General features: G+C 46.1%; 1 long non-coding RNA gene across 4 annotated transcripts; it reads left to right on the top strand.

Annotated features, from left to right (window-relative positions):
- The first annotated feature begins 448 nt into the window (after positions 1-448).
- On the top strand, positions 449-20,394 carry LOC138415925 (uncharacterized). Of its 4 annotated transcripts, none has more exons than XR_011247450.1 (6): positions 449-595; positions 2,528-2,662; positions 3,717-3,955; positions 14,665-14,775; positions 15,764-15,905; positions 19,693-20,221. It is a non-coding gene; the product is annotated as an uncharacterized lncRNA (long non-coding RNA). The 4 variants fall into 4 exon arrangements; XR_011247448.1 differs by having other exon boundaries at positions 14,665-14,954; XR_011247451.1 differs by lacking the exons at positions 14,665-14,775; positions 15,764-15,905 and having other exon boundaries at positions 19,693-20,394.
- Positions 20,395-20,773: the final 379 nt, after the last annotated feature.

Here is a 20,773-nt window from a genome sequence, read left to right as displayed (position 1 = left end):
CAGGTTTTTACATGCTTTGCTGTTGTCATATTGATGTACAAATTCGAGGTTAGTCCTGACATCCAGAACAAAAGGAGGCATGACTGTGCGTCATCCTCTTTACTAAACTTGTCTCCTGATGGAACGGAGAGCTTGTTACTATTGATTCAAATGCGTTCAGGTACCACTGACAATAGTAAGAACAAGAACGTGACTTTATTCTAGAGTCCCGGTTTCCCCAGAAGAGCCTCTCCGAGCCAAGCGGGGTGTGTGGGGCGGCTCTTGTCCAGCAGAGGAACCCAGCGTCCAAGCAGAACCGGGTGGCAGGCAGCCCTGGGAGACCAGAACCAGCGAGAGAGAAGAGCCTGAACTGCAGGCAAGTAAAGCAGCCACCTGAGAGCTGTGGGCGGGACTGTAAGTCTATAATGAGAAATGAATCAGGAAGTAAAACGGTGGGAGGGTGAACTTTGCCTTTGGTTGCAGAGTGTGAAATGAGAAGGAATGTGAAAGGAAAATAGATCGAAGGGGACTAAGGATTTAAGGCTGTGAGGAAAGAAGAAATATGAGTCTGCCCTTCTTTGGAGAGTTGGGGTGAACCTGACTGCCTGGAATACAGGTAGAGGGTGAATATCTGGTTCTAGAGAGTATTTGAAATCCCTCCATCAGAGGTGTGTTCCCTTCAGTCAGCACTTATTCGGCCAACATTTCTTGAGCATCTATTATGTGGCAGGGATTACCGTAAATATTTTGGGATACATCCGTGATAAAAAAAAAAAAAAAAAAACTCAAGAAACCCTGCTGTAATAGAGTTTGTATTCCAGTAGAATATGCAGATAAAGGAAAATAAACAGCATAAACAGTAAGGCAGCAAAGTATGCAGTATGTTATGAAATGACGAGTGCAATGGAGGAGGGGAGCGCAGGGCAGGGCAAAGTGGATCAGTGGGGAGGGGCCCTGAGGCGGAGTCAGGGCAGCTGGGCTGCTCTAGGGCTTAGGGAAGAGGGGAGGCTCCTTTGACAGGTGGTATTTGAACAAACACTTGATGTGATAAGGGGATGATCGGAGGAGATCTCTGGGGAAATATGATTCTAGTCAAAAAGCATAGCCAGGGCAAGGATCATTACATCGGAGATTCAGCAAGGAGACCATTTGCTGGAGGGCCGTGAGAGGGCAGTTATTAAGAAATGAGGGCAGACAGGCTGAGGGTGGGGGCGCATTGCAAAGGTGCTCTGGGACACTTGTGACAGGGACTTTGGCTTTTCCTCTGAGGTTAAACACTGACCAGCTGGATCATCTATTCTTAAGTGAAGTCGCTCAGTCGTGTCCGACTCTGCGACCCCACGGACTGTAGCCTACCGGGCTCCTCTGTCCATGGGATTTTCCAGGCAAGAGTACTGGAGTGGGCTGCCATTTCCTTCTCCAGGGGAAATTCCTGACCCAGGGATCGAACCCGGGTCTCCTGCATTGTAGGCAGACGCTTTACCGTCTGAGCCACAAGGGAAGCCCCATCTATTCTTAAGGGCAGGACAAAATCACCAATAGCTGATTATGAAAGCATTTGTCAGATAGCATACAGCTTTGTGGGTAGGATGGAACTAGAATATTTAGGGCTTCCTGCCCGTGCCAGAAAGAAAGAGCGCACAGGAAGTAGGCCGTGGAGTCCCCAAGCCCGTATTCATCCAGCTCACCTGCCTTTACATCTCTGGATGAGAATGTGTTAAAACCCTGTTTCAATTTCTTTTCATTCTTGATTTGCACATGGTAGGCTGGTTGGATGGCATCACCCACTCGATGGACATGAGTTCTGAGCAAGCTCTGGGAGTTGGTGATGGATAAGGGGGCCTGGCATGTTGCAGTCCATGGGGTTGCAAAGAGTCGGACACCACTGAGCTACTGAACTGAACTGAACTGAGGCTTCTGATGGATGGAACCTCCTCTGGAGGCTGTGGCCTTCCTTCTTCTCCCTTTCTGGCAGGGCAGGAAGGTTGGGTGATGCCATCCAACCAGCCTACCATGTGCAAATCAAGAATGAAAAGAAATTGAAACAGGGTTTTAATACATTCTCATCCAGACTCGGGAAGAGAAGGGAGAGAGAGAGAGGGAGGGAGCATCCGAGGAGGAAATGGGCATCCTAGCCTCTGCCTGCCCTGGGGTGGAGGTGAGCAGCTACCCTTGTATCTTCCTTGATGGGAGACGAGTTTGTCTCCACAGCAGGAGAGGAGAGAAGTGGACTAATGAAGGCCCTTGGGTTTGCTGCTTGCTTTCAAGGGGTTGTGTTTGGTAGCCGATCAGTAGGTGATTTCCTCCATAGGTTGATCCTATAGAGCTCCTGTTCAGCTGACCGACTGCACTGAACTGATAGGCTGATCCAGAAGGACAGAGAGTTAACTTGGGTTAAGAGACCTGGAAGCCTGGAGGAATGAGACAGTTGAATTTCCAAATGTTACTGCCTAGACAGCCCATTCTTAAGCCAAGTCTGGGGAAATATTTTTCTTTTCAAAGAATGTGTTGGAAGTCTCTAGTTTTGCTTATCTGATCTTGTTTTAAGGACAGAAAGTGTCAACTGTGTGTCTTCAGGAGGTCCTGGGAAATAAAATGAAATATTCTGAGTCAAAGTTACATATTCCAAGTTGAGAACAAGAGTTTTTCTGGGAAATCACCTTAGATTCATCTCTGTGACCAGGTAGGACTGAACTTCTCCAGGCTGGGGAGTGAGAGCTGAGTGTGTGTGTGTGTGTGTGTGTGTGTGTGTGTGTGTGTGTGTGTGTGTGAGTGAGTGTGAGTGTGTGTGTTCATGTATATGTTGCAGTCCTCTGTCATACTTCTACAATCTCCCTCTCTGGGAAGTCTTTCCTATATCCACGTAAAATTTCTCTTAATCATAACCCTAATGAACACAATTTCTATTGAGATAAATACAAAACAGTTTCAATCTCCCTTCAGATGGGTCTGGCTTCGTTACATAGAGTTGCGAGAGATACGCACCATTATTTGGGACACCCTTGACCCCAAGAATTTTCTCTGTGACCTATTACAGTGCCCCAAATAGCATTATAAGCAGCTCATTTCTTTGCTCATTGAAGCCTCATTAAAAGGCAGGCTATTAAAATGTAAATATCTCCAAGAAAGGGAGCTTCAGGTAATGCTTTTTGACTCTACTATGACAGCTGGTTGAGGTTGACAAGATCCTTTAGGAATAAGGGTTTGATATCTTCCCGACTGGGGTTTAAATCCTGGCTCCACCATTTAAGAGCTGTATGATCTTGGCAACTTCTTTAATATCTCCATTTTATATTCTGATAAAAAGGGAAGAAATTGGGAAGAAAATTGGGAGGAAATACCAGTTTTCAGCTTTGCCTAAGAATTAAATGAGAAAAGGAGTAGAAAACATTTTATTCAAGGCTTAGAACAGAATAGATATCAGCCTATGAGTATTATTATGATTATTAAATGCTCTGGGGACAGAATTTAGGATGACTGGGGCACAAATACGGGTGAACAGTTAAAAAAAACCCAAAAAACTCTCAAGGGAGAAAAGCCTCCAGAATCCTTTATCCTGCTTCTTCAGTTGGCTCTACCCAAGACCCCTCTGGAAGCTGTCTGCAGGAAGATGAATGAGCAGAGAAAGAAGTGTTCAAGGTTTTGTTTCCTCTAAGCCCCCTCAACCCCTTTGCCCCTGTTCCTTTTCTTTTTCGTCTCTCTCCACTCATCATGAATTTCTTTATCTACTACCCAAGGCACGTTCAAGAGAGAAACTTGGCTCTCAGCACCAGGCTCCCATCACGTGGGCAGTAGGGCAACCAGATGCCACCCCAAGTGCTGCATCAGAGCGGGTGAGACTCGGGCATCATGGCCCTGGCACAGCCCAGGCTCCACTGTGCCAAGGCTCATACTGCGTGATCACGCCGCTTCCTCTTCTGAAGCCTGCTGCATCCACAGATTTAGGAACCAGCTTGATGGAAGGGAGTGGGCACTGGTGAGTTTTGGAGCATCAATCCGTGCTTGCCATCTGTAGCTAGCTTTATATAGTGCAGGGGAAAGGGACAGATCAGGATGGAATGGTTGGCGTTGTTGACTTCGATGGGAGGGAGGGGGATAGAAGGAGTAGGGAAGCTTAAATTGCCAGGGAGAAGGTGATGGCAGTCCTTTTCTCCACTACTTTGCAACAAATTAACCTGTAGTTTCTCTGGAGGGCAAAGGAGAGACAGGCATATCTGGTGATCTGATGGTCACAGGAGATAAAGGTGCCAGCTTGAACTTGTGGATTCTGAGACAATAGAAAAGGTTGCTATTATTGCTGGGTAAGAGAGCGAAAGATAAAGAGGCAGATGCTACTATCAGAGGTGATCAGTTCAGCCTCTGTCTCCACAGGTACAAAACGAATCCAGAATCCAGGTAGGGAGAACCCTTGAGTGGAGGGCTAGCTGCTTCCTCTAGTGCAGGAAAAGGGCTGCAATCTACACTGATGCCTTTCAAGGGGATATATTTTCTCTTTAATCTTAGGACCAGTGAATCTCAGCTCTATGAATGCAAGTGTTAATTTTCTGCCACACAGGAGATACCTACTCTGTCTTTTTGGTGAAGAGGTAGCTCAGGACAGGATTCTAGACACAAACTTGGAATCCAGTGGATGGACCTGACCATCCAAAGGATGGAACTTATGTCCATCCTTAAAGCGCAGCTCTTTAAGTCTCCTTTTCCTTACGCTGTTTTTCCACCACAGAGAGCAGCAACGACATTTTTCTCATCTTCAGGCCTGGCTGCATGCTTTAATCATTGAGCATGGTACTCTGATTTTGCCTATTTTTTAAAAATTAGTTTATTTACTTGGCTACCCTGGGTCTTAGTTGTGGCATGTGGGATCTAGTGCCCTGACCAGGGATCAAACCCTGGGCCCCTGCATTGGGCGCATGGAGTCTTAGCCCCTGGACCACCAGGAAACTCCCCTGTGCCTGTTTCTACATGTGTCTTCCGTACGCGTCTACAAGATCTTGGAGGGCGAGGCCTATCTTATTCATCGTTGCATCCTGTGTCTAGTTCTGTGCCTGAAGGAAGGCAAGTAGCCATCATCCCAAGACTTTCCTGGGATTGGGTGGTACTCAGGAAAGAAACAGCCTCCATGCACGCTTGGAGCACCTATTATTAATGACACCCCAGTCTTTCAGAAACACTCTCTCTTCAAATAGGCTTGGATTTCAGACTTTGTTGTTGGTAAATGACCCAGCGATGGCTCTTCTGGAGGACAATTCTGAAATTGGAGGGTCCTCCTGGTCTCTACAGTAAAACCCTCACCAGGACCCAGCATGGAGGAAAGCTGACCTGGATTGGAAAAATTCAAAGTTTAATTTATTCTCCAAGGATGATCAGTTTATTCTGGAAAACCTCCCAAATCTACTTTGAGAAGGAGAAGGGCATTGTATTAAAACTTGATGGAAGTGGGTTCCCATGCTTGTCATTGTTTCCTGAGAGGATGTTACTTTTCTCTGGAAGACTATCTTCCTGACATTTCTCTCCTTTCCAGGGAGATTAGTGAATCTCTGAGCTCTGGCCTGTGCCTCCTGTTTTAGCAGGCTTCCAGAGGAGATAATTAGTCTCAAAGTTCAGCCCCATATCTAGATGAATATAGGTGAAACTGTTCCCTTCCTTCCTAAACTTGCTCCTTGTGGGACCATCAATTTCCGTGCCTGGCTGTGAGGAGACTTGTGGTTCTATTCAGAAAGAATAAATTACGTCAGCTTGCAATGATTCCTGTTGGTTCTTTCGGTGTGGGCTGGTGACTCAGCCTGTATGGGAAAAGAAGCTGGTGTTAGTGAGAGGAGAATATGTCCAAACCCCAGTACCTTCACCCACTCCCCAGGTGATGTTGGGTGAACCCTTTAATTTCTCTAGACCCCAATTTCTCGTTTCTACAAGACAGCAGGAACCACTGCTATACCCCCTTGCAGTGATATTAAGGGGTTAAATGCGGTGCTCCCTATGAAACTGCTATGTGCTCTCATGCACAGAGCGGAGGTGCTCGGAGTTATCTTGGAGGCAGTGTGCTCTAGTGTGCTGTACATGGGTTTTGGATCCAGTCATCCATTCAAAACCCAGCTCTCCCTGGCTTATTAGCTTGAGATGCCAAGGGCCTTCCCTATGCTTCACTTTCTTTGGCTTTGCATGAAGAACACATACCTCTATGAGTTGGCACGAAGCTTAATTATGACAGCACGTGCCTTCAACATTGTTTATTTCACGTACCATCCCATTTGCACCTGTCAGTTGGGCTTGAATTTCACTAACTCCTTAGATTATACCTCACTCTGTTTAGTGCAGAATATATGCAGTTTCAGCTTTTAGAGATAATTTTCAACAATCTTCAAGGCATTTGATGGAATCTTCCTGTATTCTTTTAGAAAGCACGTTTTCTTGGACTCACTCTTCCGTAGTCTAAATTCAGAAGCTTTATGAATCACAGAGATCTCAAACGCAAATGCTCATAGAGGCTGGGTGATAAGAAAATGTGTGAATTAGCCCATGCATAAGACATTAGGGAATAGTGAGGACTGTAGTAGACAAAACTGTCTGTTCATCCAAAGACTTCCAAAGTCAGATTAAACTCAATAAACAAATGACAGGTGGCTCAGTGGTAAAGAATCCGCCTGCCAATGTGGGAAACGCAGGTTTGATCCCTGGATCGGAAGACTTCAGGCAGATGGAAATGGCCACCCAGTCAGTATTATTGCCTGGGAAATCCCTAGGACAGTGGAGCCTGGCGAACTATAGTCTGTGGTGTCGCAAAAGAATCGGACACGACTTAGCGACTAAACAACAACAAAGCAAATAACTAGTGAAATACTTTGCAAGACAGATAGCCTCATTTGGCTCAAAGGATACTGGGTTGAGACTCATGTTTTATCCCTCTCAGTTACTTGGGTCAACCTCATTGTTGGAGAAGATCTGGATCGATGGGGGCACCTACACTCCGGTGGCACGCAGGCAATTTGGTACAATCACTTCATAAAACAATCTAACATTATTCTGGGAAGTTTACCATTTACTTTCTCTGTTTCCTTGAAATTGCACTGCTGATCAATACCCAAGAGATACCTCTGCCCATGTGTACAAGGATACGTGCATAAGAATATCCATACCAGCATCGTTCAATGGCGAAACAACTTGTAAACAACTCAAGTACCCACTGAAGGAGAAGTTGTATAATGTATATATAGAGGTTGTATAATGTATAGTTAGTTGTATAATGGAATATTATCTGGCACACAGAAAGAACATGCAACAGCTCCATGCAATCGTAAGACTGAACCCTAGCAATCCAGCATTAAGGTAAAAAAAATCAGACACAAACATTATGTCACAGGATGCCCACTTCAAGCTAGCTTTAGTTTAAAAAAAAAAACTAAAATAAAAAGGTGCTTTTTAGAAATACGTATAAAGGAAAGAGATGGCTTCCTTTAGCGTGGTGCTACAGGGCATGGGGTAGGGGAGAAGTGAGGTGGGCAAAGACTACAGCACTGTCGAGTACGGAAAGTGCAAATCTCCAGGAAGGCTCTAATTTTTGCTTTGTTGGTGGGTACGTGGCTGCTTGCTATATTATTTAGGGATAAAACAAGACAAGATCAGATACGCTGCATACCTTTCAGAATGCTGTCAGAGACAAATGAGTAATGTGCGAGTGCTTTGTAAACTCTAGCAGGCAACAGAAACTTACGGGGTTATCATGACAAAGGGATCAGGAACACTGATAGCTTTTTGCTAAGTTCCTGGGGTATTGTGAGTTACCCCTCTGGTGGATTCTATGCCTTTGGGTAATTTGTAGCACCAGGCTCATCTCTTCCAACTTCTTGCTGTTTCCTCCCCTTCATTCTCTAACATGTATGCAATCAGCGAAATAAAGGTCAAATTATAAAAGCAAACCTCCCAGGTAATTGCACATGCCACAGTGCTCTTCACAAAGGCGTGTATGTGTGCACAAACGCACATCTATACCATAGAGCATACACATTAGCTAGAAGGGACTTCTAGGGCATCTGTTGATTTGAGCTATTGATACCATTCTTTTGGTCTGATAAAGCTGGTGATAATCATTTTCAGAGTAATTAACTATTGATTCTGCTCCCTTGTTCTTTCCTTGGTTGAGATAAAATGGGCTTCCAAATAAATATATGTAAAAATATTAACACTAAAGGGGCAGACTTTAGGTGAGAGAGAGGCAATTGTTAACTATCTATTAGGCGTCTAGCATGTGCCAGACACTGTTTTAGGGACTGGGGAGATGGACATGGATATTCCCAGCCTCTGCCCTAGGGCAGCTCTTATGGAAAGGGGTCACTAACTCGAAAGGTGGTGACGCACCCTAGCTAAGGGAACTCCTCCGTATCTTGCAAGAGCACTGACAGGGGAACCTCATTCAGCCTGATGGTCAGGGAAGGCATCCTGGAGGAGGTGGTATCTGGCTATGGAGGAACCGAAGTTGGAAAGTTGGAAAGGCTGGACAGGCAGTGTGAGCTACATACTGTATCTTGGAGAAAAGAGAAAGCATAGCTATTGGGGAGCTTCTGATGGATGGAAGGCAGTGTGTGTGTATGTGTGCTGGGGTGGAGGAAGGGATGCCATTGATGAGAGAAGCAGGAGCCAATTCATGAATTGGTCTCATTACAAGGCCTTTGGATTTTATCCTAAAGTCAATGGGGAGTCATTTAAGGATTTAACCAGGAGAGTAACATAAGCAGATTTAGGTTTTAGAAAAATCACTCTGGGAACAGTATTGCATTTCAGGGGAAGGGACCAGAGGCACTGAGACCACTGTGGGATGATTTCCCTGTTCTTTCCGAACATTACTGCTTTTTTGGGTCATGCAAGGCAAGTAACCGGAGATTCTGTGGGAAGGTATCTTATTCTCCCTTGCTTAAACTATCAGGTATGAGGCTGCCTGAGTAGCTGGGTGTTGAACAACGGAGTTCAATTTCAAATCTCTCACTGCTTTGCAGACTTGGGTCAGTCCTTCTTCAGTGGACCTCAGTTTTCTCTTCTGTTAAATAAGGACAGGCATTACAGTTCTGCTTCTTTCTTCTGGAGCGGATAAGATGACAGCTGCTTCTGACGCTCTCTGAGTTGTTAGAGGATGGACTCACCCACATGCCATTTATTATTCATATTTTAGAGCAGCATTCAACATCGCGCTTAAGAAAGGAAGGCTTCTGGGGACACTTTGCTCCCCAAGCCGGGTCACAGAGTCACCATTCTCAGCCTGCCTTTCCCGACAGTCTCTGCTCCTGGCTCTGAGAACTGTGGGTCCCCGGTGCTTTGTGAAGTTGTGTCTCTTCTTTTTAATGAGACTGATGGTTAATTAATGAATCTTTGGCCTTACTAAGTTTGGGATGAGAGTATTCTGTTTCACGAGCCCCTGGAACACTGACTGGGGGATGAGAGCTTGAGCTGGCTCTTTAAGTGGCTTTATGCTCTCAGACAGCTACCCTTCACTGTGATCTTTTGCCCCAATGCCTGATTTTGTGAGGCCGGCCTCATTTATGGTGGCTGTGGTACCCACCAGATTTCCTAGTCAGAGGGGAGACTTCCTGGTCATATCCAGGCTCGCCGGCTGGTAGCCATGGAAACCAGATATCTCAGGGCGCTTCCCCAAATTCTATTCTGTGGCACAAGCTCCCATCTCTCTGGGATAGTTTAGACAAAGTTTCCATGGAAGCAGGAAAACAGACAGGATGAGGCCAAATCATCCTGGTAGCCTAAGGATCTTGTATTTGAATTCTTTGGAGCCAAAATAATTGAGTAATTGGTATACAGGAGACTGGTTTTCAGAGAAAACACATCTAATATTTATGGAGCAATAAGCAGGCTCTGTTCTAAGCAGTTTACTTATGTTAACTCATTCAGTCCTTACAGCAACCTTCCTATGGTCTGCGCTTCGCAAGTTAAGGAATTAAGGGACGGAGGAGTCATGATTTTATGTCCAAGGCTTCTTGCCTCTTGTATGCTGTTGTAGGCCTTACACCTTGCAAAGACCCTGATAGGTCATTTGGCCCAGTCCCCTGTCTCCGCACAATTAAGGTTTTATGGTGTGTTTTCCCTTTCCCTTGAAAGTCGCTCAGTCGTGTCTGACTCTTTACGACCTCATGGACTGTCCATGTGTTCTCCAGGCCAGAATACTGGAGTGGGTAGCCTTTCCCTTCTCCAGGAGATCTTCCCAACCCAGGGATTGAACCCAGTTCTCCCACATTGCAGGCGGATTCTTTACCAGCTGAGCCACAAGGGAAGCCCTACAAAGTAACAAAGGCCTACAAGATTGAGTAATTTGTCAAAACTCGTAATATGAAATGGGTGGAAGGATGGGAGAGCCCCTTTCTAAAGGCTCAGCAGACCCCTCACTCCATCCGTCTGGTACTCCCCCTTTTATCACGGGCCAAACCAAACATACCCTTGGGTTCTGTCTTCAGTGAATCTGTTTTTCCTCCCACCTGAGATTCCCCTTCGTTTTCTCTGATTTTTGAAGGTGGATCACTCAGGCCCAGCTCTGGGTTTTTATTTTGCTTTCAAGAAAAGTTTTCGTAGACCTACTCTTCCCGCTTTATGGCTAATTGGCTTTGACTAGGTCACGAAGGGGCAGCATGTCCGGGATTCCCTCTGGCTCACAACCTGGCCTCTGGGAGGCGCCGCCCACCATCCCGCTGGAGGGCCCTGCCTGGGGAGGGGACAGGGGTGCTGGGGAGGGAGGGAGGCTAAGGACGGGCATATTTCACCTCCTGCCCTCCTGCCGCAAATCACAGACAGATTCCCAAGAGTTCAGAGACATCCAGGAGTGAGACGGAGTTATTTTTCTATCTGTAATTCAAGGCAGCTGAGGAGGACCCTTTCCGTAGGTGATTGCAAGCCTGCCTCTGCTCTCCATGGTTTTCTCAACTTTAACCTTGACTTTCCTACACACCCACACCCACACGCCCATCCTGATCTACTTATTCCTCACTGGTGGCATAAGGCAGAGATGAAACCACTGGCAGAGCCATCTTCCAATGTTCTGTGCCCAGGGCGGCGTCTCTGGCCTCCCCCAGGTGATTGCAGCCTGGGAGTCTGGAGGCTAATGGTGCGGGGAGGCTGCAGATCCAGGGGCCGGGTCCTCCACGTCCTTGGCTTGCTCTCCTCTCCATGGTGGTCTGCCCTGGGTCACGGTCAGCAGCACAAAAGAGTAGAGCACTGGATGCCCGCACTGTTTAACCGCGCTGCACACACACGGGCATCTCTGTTTTATGAAAGTGAAAGTGAAGTCGCTCAGTCGTGTCCGACTCTTTGGTACCCCATGAATGACACCATGGACTGTAGCCCACCAGGCTCCTCCATCCATGGAATTTCCCAGGCAAGAGTATTGGAGTGGGTTGCCATTTCCTTCTCCAGGGAATCTTCCTGACCCAAGGGTCGAACCCAGGTCTCCCACATGGTAGGTAGACGCTTTATCTGAGCCACCAAGGCAGCCCTGTTTTATGAAGCTGAATGGAATTCGCCAAGAAGAGCTTCAAGTACAGAAAGACTATGATACTAGGGCACAAAATGCCCTCTTCCTCATCCCCACACCTAATCCATGAGCAAGTACTATCAGTTTTGGCTCCAGAATACCTCTTAGATCCATCCACTTTTTTCCCCACCTCCTCTGCCCCTCCATCATCTCTCACGTGGGTGACTGAGATAGCCTTCTCACAAGTCTCCCGGTCAGCATTCTGGAACCCCCTCAAGTTCATTCTCCACACTGAAGCAAAGTGACCTTTGGCGTAAACCAAAGCAAGTCTCTCCTCTGCTTAACAAGCTACCTTTGCTCTTAGACTAGAACCAACCTGCTCGGTGAGGCACCCACACCTGTGTCCCCTGCCCTGTTCTGGCTTCTGCTCTCGAGGACCTCCCTCCAACATGCTCCTCCCATCACTCTGCGGCCACGTGGCCTCCTGTGACGTCCCTGCTTGCTGCTGCTCTGGAGCCCTTGAACCTGCCCTTCCTGCTTGCGGGCACTCTCTTCCCCTTGCTTGTCACACGGGTTTCCTTTCACCCTTCAGGTCTCAGACCCAGTGTCACTCATAATGTGGATCTTCCCTGACCGCCGTGTCCAAGAGCATCCCATCTCCAGCCCCTCCCTTTCAATCAGGTCATCTCTGTGCCCTGCATAACATTTATCACCATCTCAAATTGTCTTACTTCACCACTATGGGTTTATCTATAGTTATCAGGCTCTCTGAGTGTTTTCTGTAACTAGAAATAAGCTTGAGAAAGCCAGGGTCCATTTCTGTTCGTCAGACCTCTTAGGCTTGGAGCTTAGCAGACATTCAGTGAATACTTCTGAGGTGAAGGAATGAATGAATGACTTTGCCTCTGGACAAGTCAAAATTCCCAAGTTTGGGGACGTCCATTAAATTTTGTTATGTCTTATAAAAGCCCAAAGATTGTGCATGGTCTGGGGAGACTTTTTGCTTTAGTGTGAAGTTCGACAGAGTCTGGAGACGCACTCACTCCCGGTGTCTGCCTGGCTGCCTCCGCCGTTTCCCTTGGGCACCTCACTGCCTCCCTCGCCTGGGGACTTGATTTCCTGCTTGATAACACTCCTCACAGGGAAAATGAATTTGTTTCTGCCTCCAGCAATGAGCATGACTCATGAACTCTCCTCTCTCTCAGCGCATGACCTCGATTTAAATCCTTTCCTGTCCAACTCGACCCGGAAAGGTTGCATTCTGGATCTCTGCTGGAACAAGTCCCTGCATGCACCGTGAGGTCTCCCAGCTGAGTGGAGCATCTCCGTACGGTACTGGGTCTGGGTCCGCGAGATGAAACCAGCAACCAGAGAGGAGAGCTGACTTGGCTCTTCCCTGCCTTTGCCCACCGACCACTAAAGGATTCCTTTCCTGTCACGACGTGTCCTGCCCCTTGAACTCTGTTGGCACACATAGCCAGTTTGAAAACAGAAATATCTGAATCATAAAATACATGAGATTCAAGGAACTCATAGGAAGGCAGTGGAACATTCCAGTGAAATGTGATCTCAGAGATTTAGTCCAGTCTCCTAATTTACGATGGTGCTGTATTTTAGTCTAGAGTTAGGCTGCTTGAATTTAAATCCCAGGCGAGGCCCCTTGGGAAATTTATTTAGCTTCTCTGAACCTTAGTTTCCTCATCTGTGAAATGGGAATGATAGTAGTAATTACCTCATAAGGTGATTGCAAGGATTGAATATGATAATGAACAGTTCTTCACACTTTTATCTATGATTGTCATAGCTAAAGAAGGGGAAACAGCAGGAGAAGTCACCAGAAGCCATTCTGTTAATTGGAGACGTGACTGTTAGACATAATCTCCCTTAGAGCAGAAATAATCTGTCCTGTTATTTCTCCACCTCAGTTTCAACATCTGAATATTGAACATAAAAGCATTACTTACCTCAGTAGATTGTTCTCATATCTAAAAAGTTAGTTGCTCAGTCATATCTGACTCATTGTGAACTCATGGACTGCAGCCCACTAGGCTCCTCTGTCCATTAGATTCTTCAGGCAAGGATACTGCAAGGATACTGGGGGTGGAGGGGAGTAGCCATTCTCTTCTCTAGGGGACTTTCCTGACCCAGGGATCAAACCTGGGTCTCCTGCATTGCAGGCAGGTTCTTTACCATCTGAGCCACCAGGGAAGCCTCTAACAGTTAAAGTACTCAACAAATGTGAATTACTTAGGATAGCACTGAACACGAATCAATCACTTCAAATTTTATTACTAACATTATTGTATTACTTTTGTTATTTTTTTATTATTATTTCAATTGCTATTTTAAGTTTTCCAAAACTTAGCATAGGGCTTGGAGTCTGGCAGGCTCCCAGTGAATTTGTAATGAGTGTAAAGATGAACCCGACAGAGAAGCCAGGTCTCCTGATCCCCGGTTCCAAGTCTTCCCTCTGCATCGCATGGCCCTGTGCCTTCTAATATTGTGCAGCCCGGTGACTAGTTAGTTTCACTCAGGGTTAAAATGTTACTTAGCCACCCTGGGCCTCCCAGGCATTTCCTCTCCTTCTTTTCTCTGGCTCAAAACCAAACCTTTGCCCTTAAAATATACCCCCATTAGCTCTGCTAGAAAGCTAAACTGGTGGCCATCTTCTCCACTCCTTGCCTCCTGCCCTCTGCATCCTTCTTGGAAATCCCATTTGCTTTCCATTCTCTTTTGTGCATTTGGTTGGAGACTGTTGGTTGTTTCTGATCCATAATTGTTAGAAATCCTGTCTCCTTTTTTTTTTTTTTTCTTTTTGACTCCCTCTAGCTGATCCCATCCAGGATGCTTGATGCTCCATCTCCTTCAGGTCCATCTAGGCTGTTCTAGCTAGCTCTGACCAACCTCCAGTTTTCTCAGACACTCACCTGAATCCTCACTGGCTTCAGAATTTCTCCCCATGGCGTCACTCACTGTCCCACTCCAAGCTCTCTCTCCCCACACTTCCCCAAGCCTAAATATCACTTTCTCCCCAAATTCACAGTATGCCATGTGCATGGAAAAAAAGGCAATTCCCATCTGGCTCTTGGAATGTTTCAGAGATTTTTCACTCAAAATATTTAAATGACTTAAAATCCTATTATTCACAGTCACTTTGGATAGGGGGAAAATTTTACTATTTGGTTCTTTCATCCTTACTTACCTTCTCCTCTTGGTATTCAAAGTATGTTCTGAGGACCAGCAACAGTGACGTCATCTGGGAGCTTGCAGAATCTTGACCCGACTCCAGACTTACTGTGTCAGAGTCTGCATTCCAACAAGACCTCAGCAATCGTGTGGGTATAACTGAATCACATGGCTGTACACCTGAACTAACACATCAATGTGAATCAACTAAAAAGAAAAAAGAAAAGAAAAGAGTAGGAAAAAACAAGAAGCTGACCTCAGTAGAGTCACGTGCGTGTTAAATTTTCTGACGTGCCGTTCCCCCCAGGTCCCTCACACTTCAATCTAGGTGAGACTCCCTGCAGTTCTTGAACTAAAAGAGGGGTGCTAGTTGAGTAACGTAATCCTGTACGTCTTGATTAATGAGGGAAACCACTGCAGCTTCCTTGAGATTTTTATCAAACATCTATTTTGGTATGGGTTCAGTGTTCTGCTGAGTTCTCCTGTTTTCTGCGAGGTGGATACAGGCGTACCTCATTTTCCTATGCTTTGCCCATACTGCACTTTTTACAAATTGAAGTTTTGTGGCAACTCTGCATTGTCAGAGGATGGTCATTAGCAATAAATATTTTTAATCAAGGTACACACATTTTTTATACATAATGCTATTGCATACTTAATTGATCACAGTTTAGTGTAAACATAACTTTTATATGCAATGGGAAATTTTAAAAAATGCATGACTCTCTTTATGTGATATTTGCTTTACTGTGGTGGTCTGGAACTGAACTGGCAATGTCTCAGAAGTATGCCTGTAATATCAAATAATCTAACAAACTCCTTACCTCTTTTTTTTTTTTTCTTGAAAGCCAGCCACAGAGCTTGGAGATATGAAGGAGTTTCTATTTCCAGATTTTTGAATTTGGCTGCCAGACTCCAGCTTCCCAGGATCCCTTTCTCCTAGTATCTATGCCTTTATGTAATTCCCTTACCTTGAGTATGGGTGAGACAGGCAAATTCCTTCTAATAGAATACAGCAAAAGTGATGAGATGTCCCCTTTTATAATCACAAAGCACATAGCGTGATTGTATTACGTTGTATAAGATTCTGTCTTGATATCTGACACAAATCCTCTCCTTGCTGACATGATACATAAGCGTGCATGCAGAGGAAGCCTAGGCGGCAAGGACCTGCTGGAAGACTTTAGGAACAACAGCCAGCAGCCAGCGAAAAACAGCAGCAAGGAACGGAATGCTGCCCAGACTGTGGGAGCATATCCTTCCTCAGCTGAGCCTCCAGGTGAGAACGCAGCCCTCACTGACATCTTGTAAGACCCTAAGCATGGAACCCAGCTGAGTCATGCTCAGATTCCTGGTCTGCAGAAACGGTGAGACAATAAGTGTGTGTTGCCTAAGTTTATGTTCTTGATAATTGCTTTCATTAGTTGAGTTGAGTTCAGTTCAGTTGCTCAGTCCTTTCTGACTCTTTGTGACCCCATGAATTGAATCAGGCCAGGCCTCCTTGTCCATCACCAACTCCCAGAGTTCACCCAAACTCATGTCCAAGTCGGTGATGCCATCCAGCCATCTCATCCTCTGTCGTCCCCTTCTCCTCCTGCCCACAATCCCTCCCAGCATCAGAGTCTTTTCCAATGAGTCAACTCTTCACAGGAGGTGGCCAAAGTACTGGAGTTTTAGCCTCAGCATTACTCCTTCCAATGAACACCCGGGACTGATCTCCTTTAGGATGGACTGGTTGGATCTCCTTGCAGTCCAAGGGACTCTCAAGAGTCTTCTCCAACACCACAGTTCAAAAGCATCAATTCTTCGGTGCTCAGCTTTCTTCACAGTCTAACTCTCACATCCATACATGACCACTGGAAAAACCATAGCCTTGACTAGATAGACCTTTGTTGGCAAAGTAATGTCTCTGCTTTTGAATATGCTATCTAGGATGGTCATAACATTCCTTTCAAGGAGTAAGTATCTTTTAATTTCATGGCTGCAATCACCATCTGCAGTGATTTTGGAGCTCAAAAAAATAAAGTCTGACACTGTTTCCACTGTTTCCCCATCTATTTCCCATGAAGTGATGGGACCAGATGCCATGATCTTCATTTTCTGAATGTTGAGCTTTAAGCCAACATTTTCATTCTCTTCTTTCACTTTCATCAAGAGGCTTTTTAGTTCCTCTTCACTTTCTGCCATAAGGGTTGTGCCATCTGCATATCTGAGGTTATTGATATTTTTCCTGGCAATCTTGAGTCCAGCTTGTGTTTCTTCCAGCCCAGCGTTTCTCATGATGTACTCTGGATATAAGTTAAATAAGCAGGGTGACAATCTACAGCCTTGACGTACTCCTTTTCCTATTTGGAACCAGTCTGTTGTTCCATGTCCAGTTCTAACTGTTGCTTCCTGACCTGCATATAGGTTTCTCAAGAGGCAGGTCAGGTGGTCTGGTATTCCCATCTCTTTCAGAATTTTCCACAGTTTATTGTGATCCACACAGTCAAAGGCCTTGGCATAGTCAGTAAAGCAGAAATAGATGTTTTTCTGGACCTCTCTTGATTTTTTCATGATCCAGCAGATGTTGGCAATTTGATCTCTGTTTCCTCTGCCTTTTCTAAAACCAGCTTGAACATCTGAAAGTTCTCGGTTCACATACTGCTGAAGCCTGGCTTGGAGAATTTTGAGCATTACTTTACTAGCATGTGAGATGAGTGCAATTGTGCAGTAGGCTGAGCATTCTTTGGCATTGCCTTTCTTTGGGATTGGAATAAAACTGACCTTTTCCAGTCCTGTGGCCACTGCTGAGTTTTCCAAATTTGCTGGCATATTGAGTGCAGCACTTTCACAGCGTCATCTTTCAGGATTTGAAATAGCTCAACTGGAATTCCATCACCTCCACTAGCTTTGTTCATAGTGATGCTTTCTAAGGCCCACTTGACTTCACATTCCAGGATGTCTGGCTCTAGGTGAGTGATCACACCATCGTGATTATCTGGGTTGTGAAGATCTTTTTTGTATAGTTCTTCTGTGTATCCTTGCCACCTCTTCTTAATATCTTCTGCTTCTTTTAGGTCCATACCATTTCTGTCCCTTATCGAGCCCTTCTTTCCATGAAATGTTCCCTTGGTATCTCTAATTTTCTTGAAGAGATCTCTAGTCTTTCCCATTCTGTTGTTTTCCTCTATTTCTTTGCATTGATTGCTGAGGAAGGCTTTCTTATCTCTCCTTGCTATTCTTTGGAACTCTGCATTCAAATGTGAATATCTTTCTTTTTCCCCTTTGCTTTTCACTTCTCTTCTTTCACAGCTATTTGTAAGGCCTCTTCAGACAGTCATTTTGCTCTTTTGCATTTCTCTTCCATGGGGATGGTCTTGATCCCTGTCTCCTGTACAATGTCATGAACCTCCGTCCATAGTTCATCAAGCACTCTGTCTATCAGATCTAGTCCCTTAAATCTATTTCTCACTTCCACTGTATAATCAGAAGGGATTTGATTTAGGTCATACCTGAATGGTCTTGTGGTTTTCCTTACTTTCTTCAATTTAAGTCTGAATTTTGCAATAAGGAGTTCATGATCTGAGCCATAGTCAGCTCCCAGTCTTGTTTTTGCTGATTGTATATAGCTTCCTTATCTTTGGCTGCAAAGAATATAACCATAGCTAACTAATACTCTTGTAATGGCTACAAAGTTGGCCTGTGAGGAGGCAGTTCCATCAGCTGGCGGAGCAGAAAATGACCCCCAGTGAGACTGAGCGTGCCAGAACTGGCATCAGCTATACATGGTTTGTCATCTCCGCTGTGGTTCTCGTGAGACCAATGAAACTGGCGTGGCCAGTGCAGAGGTGACAGTTCCCTTAAGTTCGTCACTGACTCGGTTCTCATGAGATGGTGTGGCCAGCACAGAGGTTCCCCTTCCTTCCTCAGGACTGTTCCATCTGTCCTTCCACACTGCCTCAGTTTCCCTGTCTCTCAGCAATCAGACCCGAGCTTTCCACTTGGGTCAGTGGGGCCAAGGTGACAAGTCATGCATGACAACATTCAATTAATACCCATAACCTGTTTAGAGACTGGGATAAAAACTGCTATATAAGTGAAAAACATTTTATTTAATTAATTTTTTTCACGTGGCACACATCATTTCTCTAAGCCTGTCAGATGTGTTAGCTTTCTTCTGAAATCCGCTGATTCAGGCTCTCTTGGAAAACCAAACAAAAGGAGATACACAGAGGCGTAAACACATTTCCCAACCACCAAATAGATGGAGTTTAGAGCAAAGAGGTTACCTTTCTTAACCCTGTGAAGACCGCACAAGATGCAATCTCCATCTGGCTGGGAATGCTTGACACTTGCACGTGTATGTGTGTGTGTGTGTGTGTGTGTGTGTGTGTGTGTATGAAAGAAAACTTGATCAATAATTCATTCCAGAATGCCTCCTCTTTCTTGGCACTCCCTTTGCCCATCCTTTCAAGAACACTTTAGCCACTGTGGTATGTATATTTAATAGGTTCCAAAACAAAACTTGGTCACCTTGAAGGCAAGTGGCTTTCAGGAGCGAAGGTCAGAGGATGAGGGACCGAGTGGCATCTGTCTTCAGCTCTGCCTCGATTTGCCAGAATGGAAGGATGGAGGCTGGATGTGGTTCCCCCCTGCTAGGGCTGTGGACCTATGACCTGGCTCGACAGTAAATACACCTGGAAGCTGCTTTCCAGTTGGAAAAGGTTAAGTGACGGTGTGATGCCAGGGAAAAGGCTTTGTGATGGATGTTTTAGGCGGGAGCATGTGCGCTCCTCTCCAGTCTTTTCAGCATCTCCCTAGTTGATGGGGAGCCTGAGCAGGTCCCCGCCTCCTTCTCACAATCCCCTAGAATGTTCTGCAATGAGGAGAGGCGACGACTTAAAATTCAAGATTTCCATAGATAGTTTTATGGCTGCCGAAGTTACCTTAGGACTTCAGGCTGGCATTTTACATCACGAGTCAGATTTTAATGATGCACAGACATATAGGCTGGTGGGTGTGGGCGAGGAGGTGTGGGGGAGAGGGAGCCACTGACACACACCGCACACTCTCCTGTGCCTCAGGCGGATTCTCCAGTTGCAGCCACCACCCACTTCCGGCCCGTCTCTGAAGGCAAAGCCAACTCCGTGTTCTGACAGTGCTGACAACCGCACGCTGCAGAATCCCTTCCTCGCCATCAGACTCGGAGTGTCGACTGAGACGAAGCACACAGAAAGGCTCGCAAAGCAGCCACTCCCCGCAGACCCCGGGCAGGTTCCTGCCTGTGTCTCTGCTGGAGTCCTGGAGGCTGCGGTCACATCCTGAACGCTCTGCGTGGCAAGGCTCCTGGAAGATTCTGCGTGGAATGAGACAGAAGGGGACGACAGGGAAAAGGGGAGAGAGCCTCTTGGTCTGAGGATGTCCTGTCCAAACTGCACAGTCAGTCAGCGCAGTTACTGCATTTTGTTCCCATAAAAAACACAGCTCAGATAAGAAGGAATGGCCCTGGGTCATGGAGTCTTTCCCTTTATATTTTTCGGATTAGAAGACTAAGCCTCATTTCCCCTGCCTTTACATGTTTTCCTCTATAATATAAGAATATGTGCGCCTTGAGAAGTTTCGCAAATTTTCTCAAAGGGTAATCAACAAGAAGGTATTTGAATAAGCGACTCAAATATTGGGTGAGGCATTTTGTAAAAGAGAAGCATGCGGTACGGTCCACACCATGGAATCCAGTTCCCACCTTGGAGGAGCTGGGAGTGTTGGGGAAACAGGACTCACAGGAGGTAAGGACGGGAAGGAGACAGGATGGAGACAAGTAAGATGCGGTCTTTTCTCACTCTAGTTGCTTCAGGGGCTCCAGGAAGCAAAGAGGAAGCGACGGAGCAGAGTCAGGGCAGCCGGTGGACCAGGGAGAACAGGAAGGCGCACAGGGGCTCCGCCCACCGCCCTCCCTGGAGTCGGTCTCCCTGGGGCCTTTGTTTTGCTTCCTTTTCCTCCACTTTCTGTGTCTGCTGCGCTCATCCCCTGCTTCCAAGCATGCCCGGACTCGTGGCTGCCAGTAATGTTAGGCCAGTCACCACCACTGTCCGGGCGATGGACTGGCCGTGGCCAGTTAGAATCCTCCAGTTCTAACAGTCCACAGGTCTCTGGAAAGCAGAACCA

Source organism: Ovis canadensis, chromosome 12, assembly GCF_042477335.2.
Source record: "Ovis canadensis isolate MfBH-ARS-UI-01 breed Bighorn chromosome 12, ARS-UI_OviCan_v2, whole genome shotgun sequence".
Lineage (NCBI taxonomy): Eukaryota > Metazoa > Chordata > Mammalia > Artiodactyla > Bovidae > Ovis > Ovis canadensis.
This window is presented reverse-complemented; position numbering and strand designations above follow the sequence as displayed.